The sequence below is a fragment of the Cyprinus carpio genome, chromosome A18, assembly GCF_018340385.1.
Source record: "Cyprinus carpio isolate SPL01 chromosome A18, ASM1834038v1, whole genome shotgun sequence".
Classification (NCBI taxonomy): domain Eukaryota; kingdom Metazoa; phylum Chordata; class Actinopteri; order Cypriniformes; family Cyprinidae; genus Cyprinus; species Cyprinus carpio.
Genome location: NC_056589.1, coordinates 27161485 through 27177782, shown reverse-complemented (window position 1 = coordinate 27177782; position 16298 = coordinate 27161485). Strand labels below are relative to the sequence as shown.

The 16298-nt window shown below is 34.8% G+C and overlaps 1 pseudogene; it reads left to right on the top strand.

Moving 5' to 3' along the window:
• The window catches only part of LOC109107890, a 56091-nt pseudogene extending 43420 nt beyond the window's left edge, over positions 1 to 12671 (top strand).
• The last annotated feature ends 3627 nt before the right edge of the window (positions 12672 to 16298 follow it).

Genomic DNA, 16298 nt, shown 5'->3' with positions numbered 1-16298 from the left:
TTATGGTGCCTTAACCATTATATTATTCTATTATTTTACATACTGAAAACACAGATCCTGTGAATTTCCCAGTGATCTCAGGAGTAACTCATTACCAGATGATATCACAGATATTGACGTTGTGTGTGAATTTAAGACCTGTTTTGGAGGGAGGTGCACAGGGGTTAAAGAGGACAGCAGCAAGACAAGGATTTTTAAAATGAGGAAAGAGTGAATGGTTACAGGCTGAATGGAAAGCAAGCTGTTACCAGGCAACAGCAAGTCAACACCCTCCATCAGATATCATTTATCCTGATTTAGCCATCAGCATCTTTCAATCATGTCTGAAACCGGAGGGAATATGGAGAGAAGAATGGATAACTCTTTACTTGGAGGCACAATAATTCTTCATTCCCCTGTGTGTCATGATGGCCCATTTGGGCTCAGAGGTCATGCCATCAGATAAAAATGTCTGCAGGTACTTATGTACGGTCTCACTTCATTATGGTCTACAATTTCTGCTCACAGACTTAATAGGAGTTTCAATTAGTAGTAAAAATTCAAGGAAAGTGAATGAGGAGGATGTCGAATGAGGAGTGCTGCGTGATTTCTGTATAGAGTGTGTAAAAAAAAGTCTACAGCTAATCATTGAGGTCAGTTCACCTAAGTGGGCGTGGCTTCAGTCAGTGGCTTGGTTTAAGTGGGTGTGGCTTCAAACTGTGGTTTGCTTAAGTGGGTGAGGCTTTAATCAGTGGGTTGGCTTTAAGTGGGTGTGGCTTCAAACCATGGGTTGCCTTAAGTGGGTGTGGCTTCAAACTGTGGGTTGGCTTAAGTGGGTGTGACTAGTTAGTGGGTTGATTTTTAAGTGGGCATGGCTCCAGTGATAGGGAGAGCAGATCCAGTCTTCATTTTTTTGTGTATATATATATATATATATATATATTTTTTTTTTTTTTTCAGCTTTATGTCAGCTACCAAAAACTATTTCAGCATTTTTTCCTTTAGTATATATCTTGAACAAATGGCTTTGTTCTGTGTGCTGCTTAACATCCGGCTAAATCATTTGTCATTAGAGTCATTTGACAGTAATTCATTCCAGAATTTTTGTTTGTTTGCTACTTTATTTAGCCATTGTAAATTATTTATATTCATAACAAGAGGAGAAAGAGAAAAATGTGTTTATATGGACCATTTGTTTATGTCTAATGTTAAAAAAAAATCAAATAGCACTGTATTATGTGTAAGTGTGTGTGTGCAGTATACATGTGAGATGCGGTATTTCACTGTGTGTGTGTGTGTGTGTGTGTGTAAGCCCTGCAGGCCTGCTGCTATTTTTAGTCTATGTCTCTTCTTTCTTCTCCTATCTCTTTTTCTCTCTTATATCTTTCTTTAATGAATCTCCTCTAACAGTGGCTGTCATTACTGGCCAATTTCCTGCACTGCCCTGCGGCTCGAAACACGACAGATCTGTGTTGCGCTGTCTGTTAATTTTGACAATATAAGATGGATGGGGAAGCTCATTTCATATGTGCATATCTCAAATAATTGTTTACTTGTGTGACACGTCCATAGTCTTTCCATAAGGATGCTACAATGCCCTGGTAAAATGTTAAAAATTGTTAATTTTCAGTTTGTGCTTTGCAAAGTCATGTTCCTTATCAGTATTTTCAGTTATAATATTTCTGCGCATTACAGAAGTTGTCTATTGGGCATTCACTTTTCACTTTTTTAATGTTGTTGCTCAAGGGAAGTAAAATTACAGGAATCTGATCTACAGGTGCATCTCAATAAATTATAATGTCGTGGAAAAGTTCATTTATTTCAGTAATTCAACTCAAATTGTGAAACTCGTGTATTAAATAAATGCATTGCACACAGACTGAAGTAGTTTAAAGTTTTGGTTCTTTTAATTGTGATGATTTTGGCTCACATTTAACAAAAACCCACCAATTCACTATCTCAACAATTTAGAATACTTCATAAAACCAAAAAAAAAAAAAAAACATTTTTAGTGAACTGTTGGCCTTCTGGAAAGTATGTCCATTTACTGTACATGTACTCAGTACTTGGTAGGGGCTCCTTTTGCTTTAATTACTGCCTCAATTTGGCGTGGCATGGAGGTGATCAGTTTGTGGCACTGCTGAGGTGGTATGGAAGCCCAGGTTTCATTGACAGTGGCATTCAGCTCATCTGCATTTTTTGGTCTCTTGTTTCTCATTTTCCTCTTGACAATACCTCATAGATTCTCTCTGGGGTTCAGGTCTGGTGAGTTTGCTGGCCAGTCAAGCACACCAACACTATGGTCATTTAACCAACTTTTGGTGCTTTTGGCAGTGTGGGCAGGTGCCAAATCCTGCTGGAAAATGAAATCAGCATCTTCAAAAAGCTGGTCAGGTGAAGGAAGCATGAAGTGCTCCAAAATTTCTTGGTAAACGGGTGCAGTGACTTTGGTTTTCAAAAAACACAATGGACCAACACCAGCAGATGACATTGCACCCCAAATCATCACAGACTGTGGAAACTTAACACTGGACTGGAAGCAACTTGGGCTATGAGCTTCTCCACCCTTCCTCCAGACTCTAGGACCTTGGTTTCCAAATGAAATACAAAACTTGCTCTCATCTGAAAAGAGGACTTTGGACCACTGGTAAGACACCTCTGATGTTGTCTGTGGTTCATTAGTGGCTTAACAAGAGGAATACGACAACTGTAGCCAAATTCCTTGACACGTCTCTGTGTGGAGGCTCTTGATGCCTTGACGCCAGCCTCAGTCCATTCCTTGTGAAGTTCACTCAAATTCTTGAATCGATTTTGCTTGATAATACTCATAAGGCTGCGGTTCTCTCGGTTGGTTGTGCATCTTTTTGTTCCACACTTCTTCCTTCCACTCAAATTTCTGTTAACATGCTTGGATACAGCACTCTGTGAACAGCCAGCTTCTTTGTTAATGAATGTTTGTGTCTTACCCTCCTTGTTAAGGGTGTCAGTGATTGTCTTCTGGACAACTGTCAGATCAGCAGTCTTCTCCATGATTGTGTAGCCTAGTGAACCAAACTGAGAGACCATTTTGAACCTTTGCAGGTGTTTTGAGTTGATTAGCTGACTGGCATGTCACCATATTCTAATTTGTTGAGATAGTGAATTGGTGTTAAATGTGAGCCAAAATCATTACAATTAAAAGAACCAAAGACTTAAACTACTTCAGTCTGTATGCACTGAATTTATTTAATACACGAGTTTCACAATTTGAATTACTGAAATAAATGAACTTTTCCACCACATTCTAATTTATTGAGAAGCACCTGTATATTGAAATACACATTGTTATATGTGTTCAGCTACACATCAGTGTGTTTACGGCTGAATCTAACATCTGTTTCTGTCTCTCTTTCAGGCATTTTTCGTGTCTCTCGTCCAAGTACATGTGTCCCGGCGTTCCCGCGGTGATGAGTAACCTGCTTGCCAACATCAATGCCTACTTTGCTCACACGACAACGGCAAACACCAACATCTCGGCCTCTGACCGATTCGCAGCATCCAACTTTGGGGTTTGTCAGTCTCACTGCTGATGGATGGATGGATGGATGGATGGATAGATAGATAGATAGATAGATAGATAGATAGATAGATAGATAGATAGATAGATAGATAGATAGATAGATAGATAGATAGATAGATAGATAGATAGATAGATGAAAGCATTTTTTTTTATTAGACGGACTGATTATTGAATGAATAGATGCATGAATGGCTGATTGCATGAATGATGTGGCATTGATTATTAATTGAATTGATAAAATCATTGAAGAACAAGCAGATGGATGAATGAATGGATGGATGAACAAACAGAATGACAGATGCATGTTTGCATGAGTGAATGAATGGATGATATGTAAATGATTTCATGGTTGCTTAAATGAATAGATGGATGACAGGATGCAGTACTGATCTGTTTCTGTGACTTTGTTTCTTCTATAGAGAGAGAAGTTTGTCAAACTCTTGGATCAGCTTCACAACTCTTTGAGGATCGACCTCTCCAAGTATCGGGTGAGTTAAAGCACACGTATGATCCGCCGCTCCAGATGGATTTTCTCTTTCAGAGATATCAGAAAGAAAAACACTCATCTATTATTCATCGCCATAGAGATAATTTAACCTCTCCATCACTTTTAGTGATCCCCTACCTTAATTTACAATGACATTCAAATGCTTTACGAGCTCTTCACAGAACAGAAGGTGCATTTATTCACACGATTTAAGAAAGATTGTTCTCGACTCGCACTGCCCTTCTTGCTTTTATACTAATTGCAATGTTTGTCTAAATGCGTAACGAGAGAAACATCTCTGTCAGACAGAAGTTTCTTCTGAAACGACGCTTTTGAAGTCAGATCGCGTATGACTCTCTCGAAGACATGTGGTCTGTCTATATCTCAGTGTGAGAGCTGGAAAGCATTGACAGGGTGCTCACACACACACACACACACACACACACACACACACACACACACACACACACACACACACACACACACACACACACACACACACACACACACACACTCGACTGGCAGGAATCCAGTAAATTCAGCGGCCGTTACCTGCTCCTATCTGGCCGTCAGCTTCCAGGCAACACGTCCTGACAGTAATACACTCCGGATCTGCTGAGCTCTGTGGATTTGACTGTAATGAAATTCTGAAGCAAAGTGAGTTTGGTTTCTCGTACAGCTCGTGTGGATTTGGCCAAGGCAGGTTTTGTTCTTCCAGGGCACTTTAACGCCTCTGCTTTATTAGATAAATTTCCACCACTTGCGGCTGTGTTGTCTGTGTTCAATAAACCTCAGGCAGATTCATATCCTCACCACTTGTACAGGATAATACGTTTCTCCAGACGTCTTGAAATCACACTGAACTCCGGAAAACACTAGACGCTTTCTGCTCAATCTGGCCCCATTCCACATGCTTTCAAAACAACAACTCTATCATAGCCAAAAATAGATAGCACAGGACTGCCTAAACTTGAAGTGCAACAGTTTATTTTATCCATCTGTCTGAAATCAAACAAGTTTCAAAACAAATATCATACACTACGGTCCAAAAATTTTGAACTCTTTAAGATTTTTAAAGTTTTAGAAGTCTCTTCTGCTTAACAAGGCTGCATTTATTTGTTTGCTATTTAAATATATAGTTTTTTTTTTTTTTCTGTGATGCAAACCTGAATTTTTTAGTATCAACACTCTAGTCTTCAGTGTCACATGACCCTTCAATAATCATATTAATTTTAGTCTAGGTTTTTATTTTATTATATTTTTTTCATGCAATAACTAAAAAAAATAATTATAATGTTTTTAATTTTAGTTTCAGTTTTAGTTGACTATAACAACCCTGGTAGGCAAAACAGCCGCACAGTGTAAATCTTGTGTAGATCTAAAGATGTTCTGAAGGTTCCTCATCAAAACTCTCTCCTGTGAATCCAACCCACTGCTGACACTCACAGTTTAATGATCTCTTACCTGAGCAATCTGTTATTGGCACATCGACCTGCCTGAAGCCCAACCATACGTTCATATCTCTTTGCTTTTCTGACATTTATCATCACTCAAGAGCTTCTGCACGCTTGTTCATGGCACAAACGGCCATAGAGAAATTCAGAGTGAAGCAAAGTGTTATTTTAGTGATGTTATATGAAGTCTATACTGGTACGCTTGATTTCAGACACCTCAGGGCTCTTTCACACTAGAGCGTTTAAAGCAGACCAGAGCCTGTTTGATGGCAGAGTTCAGTTCGTTGGTGCACACTTCATGTAAACTTCATGTAGACCGTTTGCAGTTAGAATGAAAATAATCTGTCCTTATTTGCAGACGTAAAGCTGTGTTGGTGGCATAGAACTGCATCTTTGCATTCTCCTAATCATATTTATAATATAATGCATTTCTCAACGCTGCTTGTGTATGAATAAACTGCCTGCTGTTTGAAGCTTGCATTTGTTGCATCTTTTAAAATGCAACACAAATGCGATTGCAGTGCTGTGCATGTGAAGTTTTGGCAGTGATTCCAAAGAGACAAATGCAAATCAAATCTTTGTTTGTTTTTTATGCAAAGCTAAATTTTTAGCAGTTATTACTCCAGTCTTCAGTGTCACATTAATTAATACGTAGCCTGCAGGTCCAACAAGACAAAGGTAAGTAAACAAACAAACAAATAAATAAATAAAATAATAATAAAATAAATAAATCATTTTTTATGACTTATTTCTAGTAAACCTCACTAAATGTTTAAATCTTCTGCTTAAATGTAGAATAGGCTGTAAAAATCTTGCTTTTATATATATATATATATATATATATATATATATATATATATATATATATATATTATAATTTATCTTGTTTTAAGGATGTTATTAAAGGAAAACAAGACCAAAATCCAGGACTCGGGGAGGTACAAACCCAAAAATATTGTGTGAAGTGACCTGCGGCAGCAGAGGGCGGGATGTGGAATCAAAGCGAGTGTGAAAACAGCTTAAATTGATTTGCACGAGTCTCTGTTTTTGGTGGCTGTTGTTGACAAACAGCTCCAGCACTCCATTACTCGCTCTGAATAATTAGAGAGCTGCGGTGAAACAGCAGCCAAGAATTACAGCAGCGTCTGTAAACCTGGCATCGATAAAAGTGCTGTAAGCGTCTCTCAGACCGCAGCAGTCTCTCCTCACTTTTACAAAACTATTACATAACCATCCCGTCACAAAACTCAGTGACACTTTCTAACCTGTTTCTCCAAGGGTGTCTTTTGCACATGTGCACACGTATGCGGCATTTGCATGCATGCTCTTCCTCTAATGCTCACCCTGTAAATATACTGTGTACCTTCATGCTAGAACAAGCAGGCTGATAGGTTTACAGCCCTACAACATATTTTCTCTGTCTGTTGCTGGTTTGGCTCGGGCTGCTAAATCATGATATATTTTGTCATTGGTGCTCATGACGATGGAACACATTTCTGTTATTAATAATGCTGCATAGTGCATGCTACATAATGCTGCAGGGTGAATGAAGATGACTCATGGTGGCACGTTTTTATCCATTCATCTCTGCCAAACCTCCTCAACCAGAGTAAAAGGCCATTTGAAATATTAGCAGGTTAAAAACCCACCACATAGATATGTTTCTTAGAATATTTTAGAGGAAATTTCAGACTTCCTCAAATGCAAATTGATCTTATGTTGATTATACATATAATAATTTACTTGGTAACACTTTACTTAAAGCCTTTATATATAATGCATTATAAAAGTAGTTTTAATGTATTAATAATGTCACGTAATGCACCTTATAATGCAATGTATGATCCCTTGAATAATTGTAATCAGTTTAAATACATTATAATAATGCATTATATTTATACATACTGTATTAATGCATATTAATGCACAATAATGTATTATTTTATTATAACAATCCATTCTAATACTTCTATTCTTCTGTTAATCTATTCATAGTTACACCTTTAGAAAGTATAATGCATGAAAACACATGGATATATACTCATTTTTTTTTTCCAACTCATTTTTTAAAATCTTGTCTTGTTGAGTCATGTATAACTTAAAACAATTAAGTTGAAATTGATTAATTATATTGATAAGTTAAAGTAATGGAAAAACAGATGTTGCCTTGACTTACTGATTATATATTTTTTTAGACTTATTGATCAGTTTTTACACTGAAATCAATCTACAGCCACATATATCATCATTAAAAGACCTTAATTTTGATCTTTGTGTAATTTAGAAAGTACAAACTAAATTACTATGGGTAATTTCCAACTTTTTTCCTGTTATGCCAACATATAGGCCTATCTATTCCATCCTTCTGAGCTAATGTGCCGTTTCCATCTGTCTCGTAAACGTACAGTGTATATTCATCAAATTCATAGCCAACTTCATAATCTGGATCTGATGTTAATTCTGTTTGCAGGATAACTTTCCTGCTGGAAATCCAGAGAGACTCCAAGACTTGAAGTCAACCGTCGACCTGCTGACGAGCATCACCTTCTTCAGGATGAAGGTACGACACTGTCACACACACACGCGCGCACACACACACACACACACACACACACACAAACACACACACACACACACACACACGCACTTACATAGAGAGAATTATGCATGCTTTTACACTAGAATTAAAGCAGCGTGACTCAGCACTGTGACTCACACACACAGTAAATATCCCTCATGCATCTGATGAAAGAGAATTATTTCAATTAAAATATGAATGATTTTTTTTTTTTTTTTTTTTTTTGTGACTTTCATTGGCAGTCAAAACATTATGGTAGTTGTTATTCAGTGTGAAGGACTTTCCTGGTTCCACAATAATTTCCTGCATTAAATGGTCAAGTATATTCAACAAAAAGAAAAAAAGAAAAAAAAATAGTCCTAATATAACACTCCTTTGAAAGAATATAATCCTCTTCTGGAAAATAAGAAATTCTTTAATGCATAGAGAATTTAAAATGCTATTTATTTATTTATTTTCATTTAATTTTATTTAGTATTTTTTCATGACAATTAAGCACATTTCCCCCCAAATTCTCATCACTGTAATACATTCATGGAAATCATCAGTGTCAGTTTTTTCAATACAAATTAATTTTAGAAAAGTATAATGATGTATAAATGCTTTACAATTTTAATAATATAGCATTATTTTTTTCTAAATTACAGCAATTCTATTTTTACATTATGTATTATAGTAAGGTTATAAAGCAATGCTAATGTGCTTAATTGCCATGAAAATAATGTCAGAATGAATCTAATCTCTGAATATCCATTTTATTTTCTTTATGCTTATATAATTTGGGGTGAAATATAACCCTGGCGAGTTCTTGACAAGTTTTGTGTAATTGAGCCTGGTTGTGAAATTCTGCTACAGTTTATTTGACTCATTCGTTGGAGTTCTGATAGAGATCTGCTGTTGATTGTCTCGGGTGTTAATGAGCTGCTAATCACAGCTTTCCTGATAAGAGCCCTGCATTGAGTGTGTTCAGCGAGCACCGATAAAGTGAATATATTCTCTGATTGTTTTCACATTCTGTTTCATCAGCCGCGGAAATATAAAGCTGCGCTGCTTTACAGTCAGTAATGAAATATTTTTCACCAGCGCTGCAGGGTTTCAATGATTTCTCATTTGTTTGCATGAAATAAAAAAATCTTTTGGCTCTTGAAATATGCACTTGAGTCAGATTTGAGCACAAGAACCGCTAGTTCTGGGGGTCCCGTGGCAATATAACTGTCTTTGACATATAGCTCAGCTCTGTGGGAGAGAATACGGCCTTTTTTGAGAAGTCATAAAGAATACGCTGATTTCTCACTGTTGGGAAGCTGGGAAATATATTCAGAGCAAATGTGCTGTAAAACCACACTACACAACAGTGGAACGTTGCTGCAGAGTACAGCATTTATAATATTTATATATATTGCAGCAATATTCCAGACGTTTTGTCTTCGTAGTCATCCTCTATATGCGATCGCAGCTGCGATTAGCCCCTGCTGTTATTTCACTGAGCTTGATTTTAATACTGTATATGACTGACTGTTGTAATCGCAGGTCGATATGAGTTGTAAAAAGCCTTCATATCCACTACAGAGAATAAACAGTGATTGATTTTTCTCCCTTTCTCCTCCCAGGCTATTACAGTTCATTCGCACAGACATCCATGCATTTGCCATTTAGTATTGTCAGATTTAGTCCATGCTTAGAAACATTGACATTGACAGCCATTGGCCAGAAAAATACTGTATGCACTTATGCAAACACAGACAGAAATTAGTAGTTTTCTGTGTCATTAAATCGCATATTTTTTATTAACTCGTATAAACTGTGCACTTGCATTGCATTATGACTTGAATGTAATGACCTAAATCAAGCTTAGAGAAGCGTTTGTGTATTTGTGTTGAATGTATTTTGGACTTTGATGCAGATTGGTAATGTTTTATGCAAAACTGAATGTAGGTCAATGATGATGCAACTTTTTCAGTTGGTCTGAATCATTGAATGTATTTAAAACTACATTAAAAATACAGTTATTAAAAACAAGGACTGTTGTGAAGCTGCTTGTATTATTAATATTTAAGAAAATGTTATAAATATATTTATGAAAATATAGTAAAATATTTTCACAATAAATATATTAGATTTTTTTATCATTGTTATATTTTACTATATTAATTAATTAAATAATTTGATCATTGTATATTGTATGGACCTGATAATTGTGTGTCAAGGTCTTAAATCTTATTATGACGAGAGTTTAAATTGTCACATGTTGCATAATAAAATCCCCAATAAAACTAGTGAATAATATCTGTTATCAAAAAATATTTTTGTTATTATTTTTTCTTTAGGTACTATATATATATATATATATATATATAATATATATCTATATATATATATATATATAGATAATATATTGATATATTATGAAATATTATATATATCTATAAATGATGGATTAAAAAATAAAATAAATTAAAATAAATTATTTTATTTTATTTTTTAAACCATCATTAATATATATATATAATATTCCTAAGGTCTTGGCTTGTATTTTATACTTGGTTTTTATAAGAATCGCCCTTGTGATCATCTCCTGATCATTTTTGTTTGTCACTGACCCACATCCAGATTTGATGGGCTGTGAACTACTAGAATTAAGGAGTGTGCTGTAGAGAGTAGACTGAGGCATGAGGAGATGATGTCACACACACATACACATACACACACATACACATACACACACACACACACACACACACACCATGCTGTCAGTTCATTAGCCAGGCCTTGTATCCTATAAAAAGCGCTTCGTCATTTTAATGACTGACGGTTAGAGTGGCCTGAGCAGGCAAATCAGTGAAGCGTGGCTAAAGAGGCAGAGTAAGCTCCACCCACTGAGAAAGCACCCCCAGGCACAGAATAAAACTCCAGCTGTCACAAAGCATTATGGGTAATGGAAGAACACCCATGCCAGAGCGATGTTTATTCCTGCCCTTAGCGCCCTCGTTCAGAAACACCAACAAGGCACGCGCCGAGGAATGGGACACATTAGGCGTTACATAAGGCAAAAAGAAACACATACTAATCTGTACATTCTCATGTTATTCTTTACATACTCTGAGCAAGTGTTTTAGTGTCTTCTTTTGTGCAAGGAAAGAAATAAGTCCACAATTTACTGAAAAAAATAGAGAAATAGAGGTGTTTGTCATCTCTAATCAGTATAAGTATAGACTTATGCAAGTGATTGTGATTGTGGAAAACAAAACACGACTGAAAAACTGAACATCACTGAATATTTTGACTTGAACCAGTATGCAACACCCTAGTAACAGCATAGTAAGTTACTATGTATGTGGTTGCTAGTCATTAAAGCCTTTTTGGATTCAAATTAGACCGATCTACTTTTTTTGTAAATGGGTTTAATAAGTTATGACCAGTCTTGAAGAAAAAAAAGTTGTTGTGTGGTTTCTAGAGTGTTACTAATGGTGTGTTCAAGTGGGAAAATAAACAGTGTCGTAATTACGAGTGTAAAACTTGAACCCTAAGTGTGTGTGTGTGTGTGTGTGTGTGTGTGTGTGTGTGTGTGTGTGTGTTTTTTCACAATAACAACATTTTTACAACATATACAATAAAGCTAGATAAGTTACACATGCAAAATGTGTGTATATATGTAGCTTCTTCAGAGATTGAATAAAAAAATGAAAACAGCAAAAAGACAGCTAACGTGCAGTCTTTATTCAGCATTTGAAGTGGTGTTAAAATATTGCTTTTTTTTCAACACCAATTTTCTCCACCCAAAGTGATATTAACACATCGGGCATCGTAATTATGACTTCCCAACTCATAAACACAAACTTCCCAGGAGGACTTGAACACACCATAATAATACAAAACACCTTAGCAACTAAATTGCCATGGCGTCAACCACCCAGAGCACAGCAACACTGAAAGCTTTTCAGAAAGCCATAGAAACTTCAAACTATACACAGCACCTCAGAAACTGCATATATCCTGGCTTACTGATTGTGTCTTGTGTGATGAACCATCGTGTGTGTGTGTGTGTGTGTGTGTGTGTGTGTGTGTGTGTGTGTGTGTGTGTGTGTGTGTGTGTGTCTGTGTGTGTGTGTGTGTGTGTAAGAGAGAGTGTGTTATTGGACTAACTGTGAGTGTGTTTTTGTGCTGTAGGTGCAGGAGCTGCAGAATCCTCCCAGAGCCAGTATGGTGGTTAAGGACTGTGTGAAGGCCTGTCTGGACTCCACATACAAATACATCTTTGACAACTGCCATGAACTCTACAACCAACTGCTGGACCAGGTAAGAGCCGAAACTAACCAGCTGGGTTAAGAAAGACTCTTAAGATCAGTACAACCACAAAGATACTCAAATGCATGAATGCAGACCGTGTTTCCACAAGGGGTGCAATAGCGGGCAAACGTTGTACTTCTACGGTTAGATTTCTCTTTCAGGGCAACTACTGTCATGGTGGACCAGTTGTTGATTAAAGTGAAAATATAGCTCAATACTAAGGATGTTTTCTACTGGCTTAGTTAGGCCAGTGGTTCAGTCACTAGTCACTAATTAACTAACTAACTAAATAAGACCTAATGCATAGATCCAATATAATGATACACATCTGGTTTCTTTTCCAATTGTTTATGTTCACTTAAGACATTAATGACTGTATTTTTGAGCATTTTGATATAATCTTGCCTGCATTTGACCATTTAGGAGCAATAGACTCAATTCAGTATTTGCAAGCTTGAGATGCAGCTTTCTCTGCATGAATTGAGTTCTCATTCATGTCTTCGTATCGCTTGAATATTTAAATTGTCAAAACACGTGCAACTGATGAACTTTCAGTCGTTCAGTGATAAATGTTTTGTAATTTGCAGCGCCGACCTCAATAATAACATATGTTGTTTTAACAGCAGAGGCTTGAAGGAAACCCAGTCGGCCTTGAGTACTGAGTTTTGTTAAATATGTACTGGATGGCATGCTTGCAATGCGTTTTCCAAGCAATGACATCTGTGATTGTGTGGAGTGTTTTGTGAAAAGAGAGTGTGCTGAATGAGAGAAGGGTGTTTCCTTGCTGGAAGAGAGCGTCTCTCTCTTCTCACCCCGGTTGTAAAGTACATGAAGTGTTATGACACTATTTATTTCTGATGTTGCTGCTGTGTGTGTATGGTCGCTTCGATCTGATCTCTCCAGTCAGACATGACCACAGAATTTCTCATGGTCCATTCGTACGACACACGCACTAACACAGTGGGTTTCACGCGTTCACACACAACATGATCTGATATGCTGACCCCAGAATCCTCCGTCACAGTGTCACGCTTGCAGAAAGTGTCATAAAACTCTCTAGCTGTGGTGTTTTCTCTCTCTGTAACTCCTTTCAGATTGTTTCTTGTGTCTACATTTAATTGATTTTTAAGGTTTATAGAGGGATAGCTCACAAAAAAATGAGTCTGTCATACTTTACTCACCCTCATGCTGTTTCAAACGCATCTACTTTCCTCTGTGAAACACAAAAGGAGATTTTTGGAAGAATGTTCATGCTGCTCTTTACTGCATCTTGACCAGGGCTTGCCAACCTCCATCAGCATAGAAAATCACAAAAGTTCATATGATTCATTTAAGATTTAAGAGCATTTAAGCACATTTTTCCTATTAGTGTCATGTGTGCAGATATTTTTATTTATGTGCTCTGTGACCTGGTGAAAAAGCTGTAACTATGCATTGTTATGTTTATATGCAAATTATAGTATTTAGTATTATTTATAAACAAGAGATTTTATTTGTATATTCAGTTTATTTTTAGTTCAAGTTTTAGTAATTTTGTTATGTGTTTTTTTTTTTTACAATATAATTACTATTTAATTTAGCTTTAATTTATTTTTATTTCAGTTTTAATTTTTAGTAATTTTATACTATTGTAATATTCATTGATATTTATTGATATATCTTTATATATATATATTAATATAGATATATATAATATATTTTTTTTTTTTTCATGTTTTAATGTAGTAATTTTTGTGCATTTGTCATTTATTATTAGTTTTTGTTTTTCATTTTCCATTTAGCTATATTTTTTATTTATTCTTATTATTATCATTTATTTTTTATTTATTATTATATTATGTTTTAATTTTTATTATAGAGCTTTTTCATATTTTCAGTTTTTCATTTTAACTTTAGGTTTTTTTTTGTAATTTTGCTGTGCTTTTGTCATTTTTATTAGTTTTAAATTTTTTAAACATTTAAATTTAGCTTTAATTTTATTTTTATTTCAGTTTTAGTAATTTTAGTAGTTAAACTTATTTTAGTTCAGTTAGTTGGCATAATGTTTGTAGTATTTAAATATATATATATTTATTTCAGCTTATTTGGAATTAACTAAAACAGTTTTTTAAATTATACTGTACATTTTAATAACACTGGTCCTGTCCTGCAGAAATCCTTATGTTTCTTTGTTTATACTGTACATTTATTGAGCTCTGCAGGACAGGACTGTCAGCATCACTTCAGTCTATGAGACAGACGCTCGTCCACAGCCGCTGAACTCTAACGTGTAGCTCATGTGCTAGCACACAGCGGTAGCACCCAGAGAACGTTCATCAGCCCTAAATAACAGATTATAGCAGATTCACCAAACACAACGCAGCTAAAATTACCAGAGTTTAACTCTCGCTAGTAGAGAGGTTTATTTTTAGTGGCTTTTGGAGCAGACTGACACATCTTCTTCTCTAAATGAGGCAAAGGCCCCATGGAGAGGATAACAGGGTTTTATTTGGTGCACATGCAATGTTCCTCCTCTGAATGTCTTATATATAAAATATAGCAGCATCACTGAGAGGTGGGTTGGTATGTTATATAATCATGTCAAAAGCTCTTAAAACACGTGTGCGGGAAACAACCAAATCCTGTTAGTGTGATGTGAGTGAAGGAAATCCGTGGAAACATGAGGACTGGAAAAGAACAAAGATGCATGGTTGGTGGAAATAAGATGAGACGCAGTGAGTCAGAAGAATTGGCAGAAAATTTACAGAGATAAAGAGATTAAAAAACTGACAGAAAATACTTCAGTGAATTTCACAAAACCAGTCAAGAACATGTACGGGTCATATTTCATCTTCCAAAAAAAGAAAGTATAAATCTCACACACTACTCCAACTTACATCACCGTAAAACTTTATTTGCAAAAAGTTTTATTTTGTGTGTGTTGTACAGTAAGTCTGAGGAAGGATGATTGACCGAAATGTTGCAAATAAAATTGTGTAATGTGTAATGAGTAATGTGCAGGATTAATACTGATTAGAAATTAATATTTTATAATAATTTGGGTGTGTGAGTCACTATATTTTCTGTTGGAATTTCCACAAAAAATGAATTTTTTTATTATTATTATTATTATTATTTTAATTTATTAATTAATTTATTTTAGATTTTGCATGAAGAAATTAATCCTATTTAATTTTTTTATTACAAGTATGAAATTAAATTCATAATTACAATAATTTATAATAATTAATTATTAAATAATGTGTTGATGACTTTTAATAAATATATATTATTTAGTCAAATTTTTCTACCACTTTAATGATAATTTATATTTATATATAATATATAATATATATATATATATATATATATATATATATATATATATATATATATATATATAATATATATATATATATATATAAACTTTATTATAATAATATATTCATTTAAATTATATTTTTCACCTTCAAAAAAAAAAAAAAAAAAAAAAATACAATTAAATAAAAAATAAATTAGATTTTGCATAAAAAAAAGTTAAGGCTATTTTTTATTATTTTCATGACAATTATTCACATTTTTATTGTTCCTAAGTATTAAATTAAATTCATAATTATAATACTATATAATAATTCATAATTAAATGATATTAAATAGTGTTGCAATGATGAATTTCTAAAAAAAAATATATATTGTCATATTTGTTGTACCACTTTAATGCTGATATAAAGTAATAAGAATGTAACAATAAATAAATAAATAAATAAATACAAAAGGTTAATGGGATTAAAATAGGCATCTTTCTTTATGCAAAATATTATTCCTTTTTTTCCTATTGGATGCATTTGGATGAAATATAGTCTGTTGTTCTCAAGAGATTCAGCTATTTATGCAAAACCACTTTACGTTTGCATTTATGATCTATAAATAAATAAACTGCACATATTGCAGAAGAAGCAATTAGCAGAGCGGGTA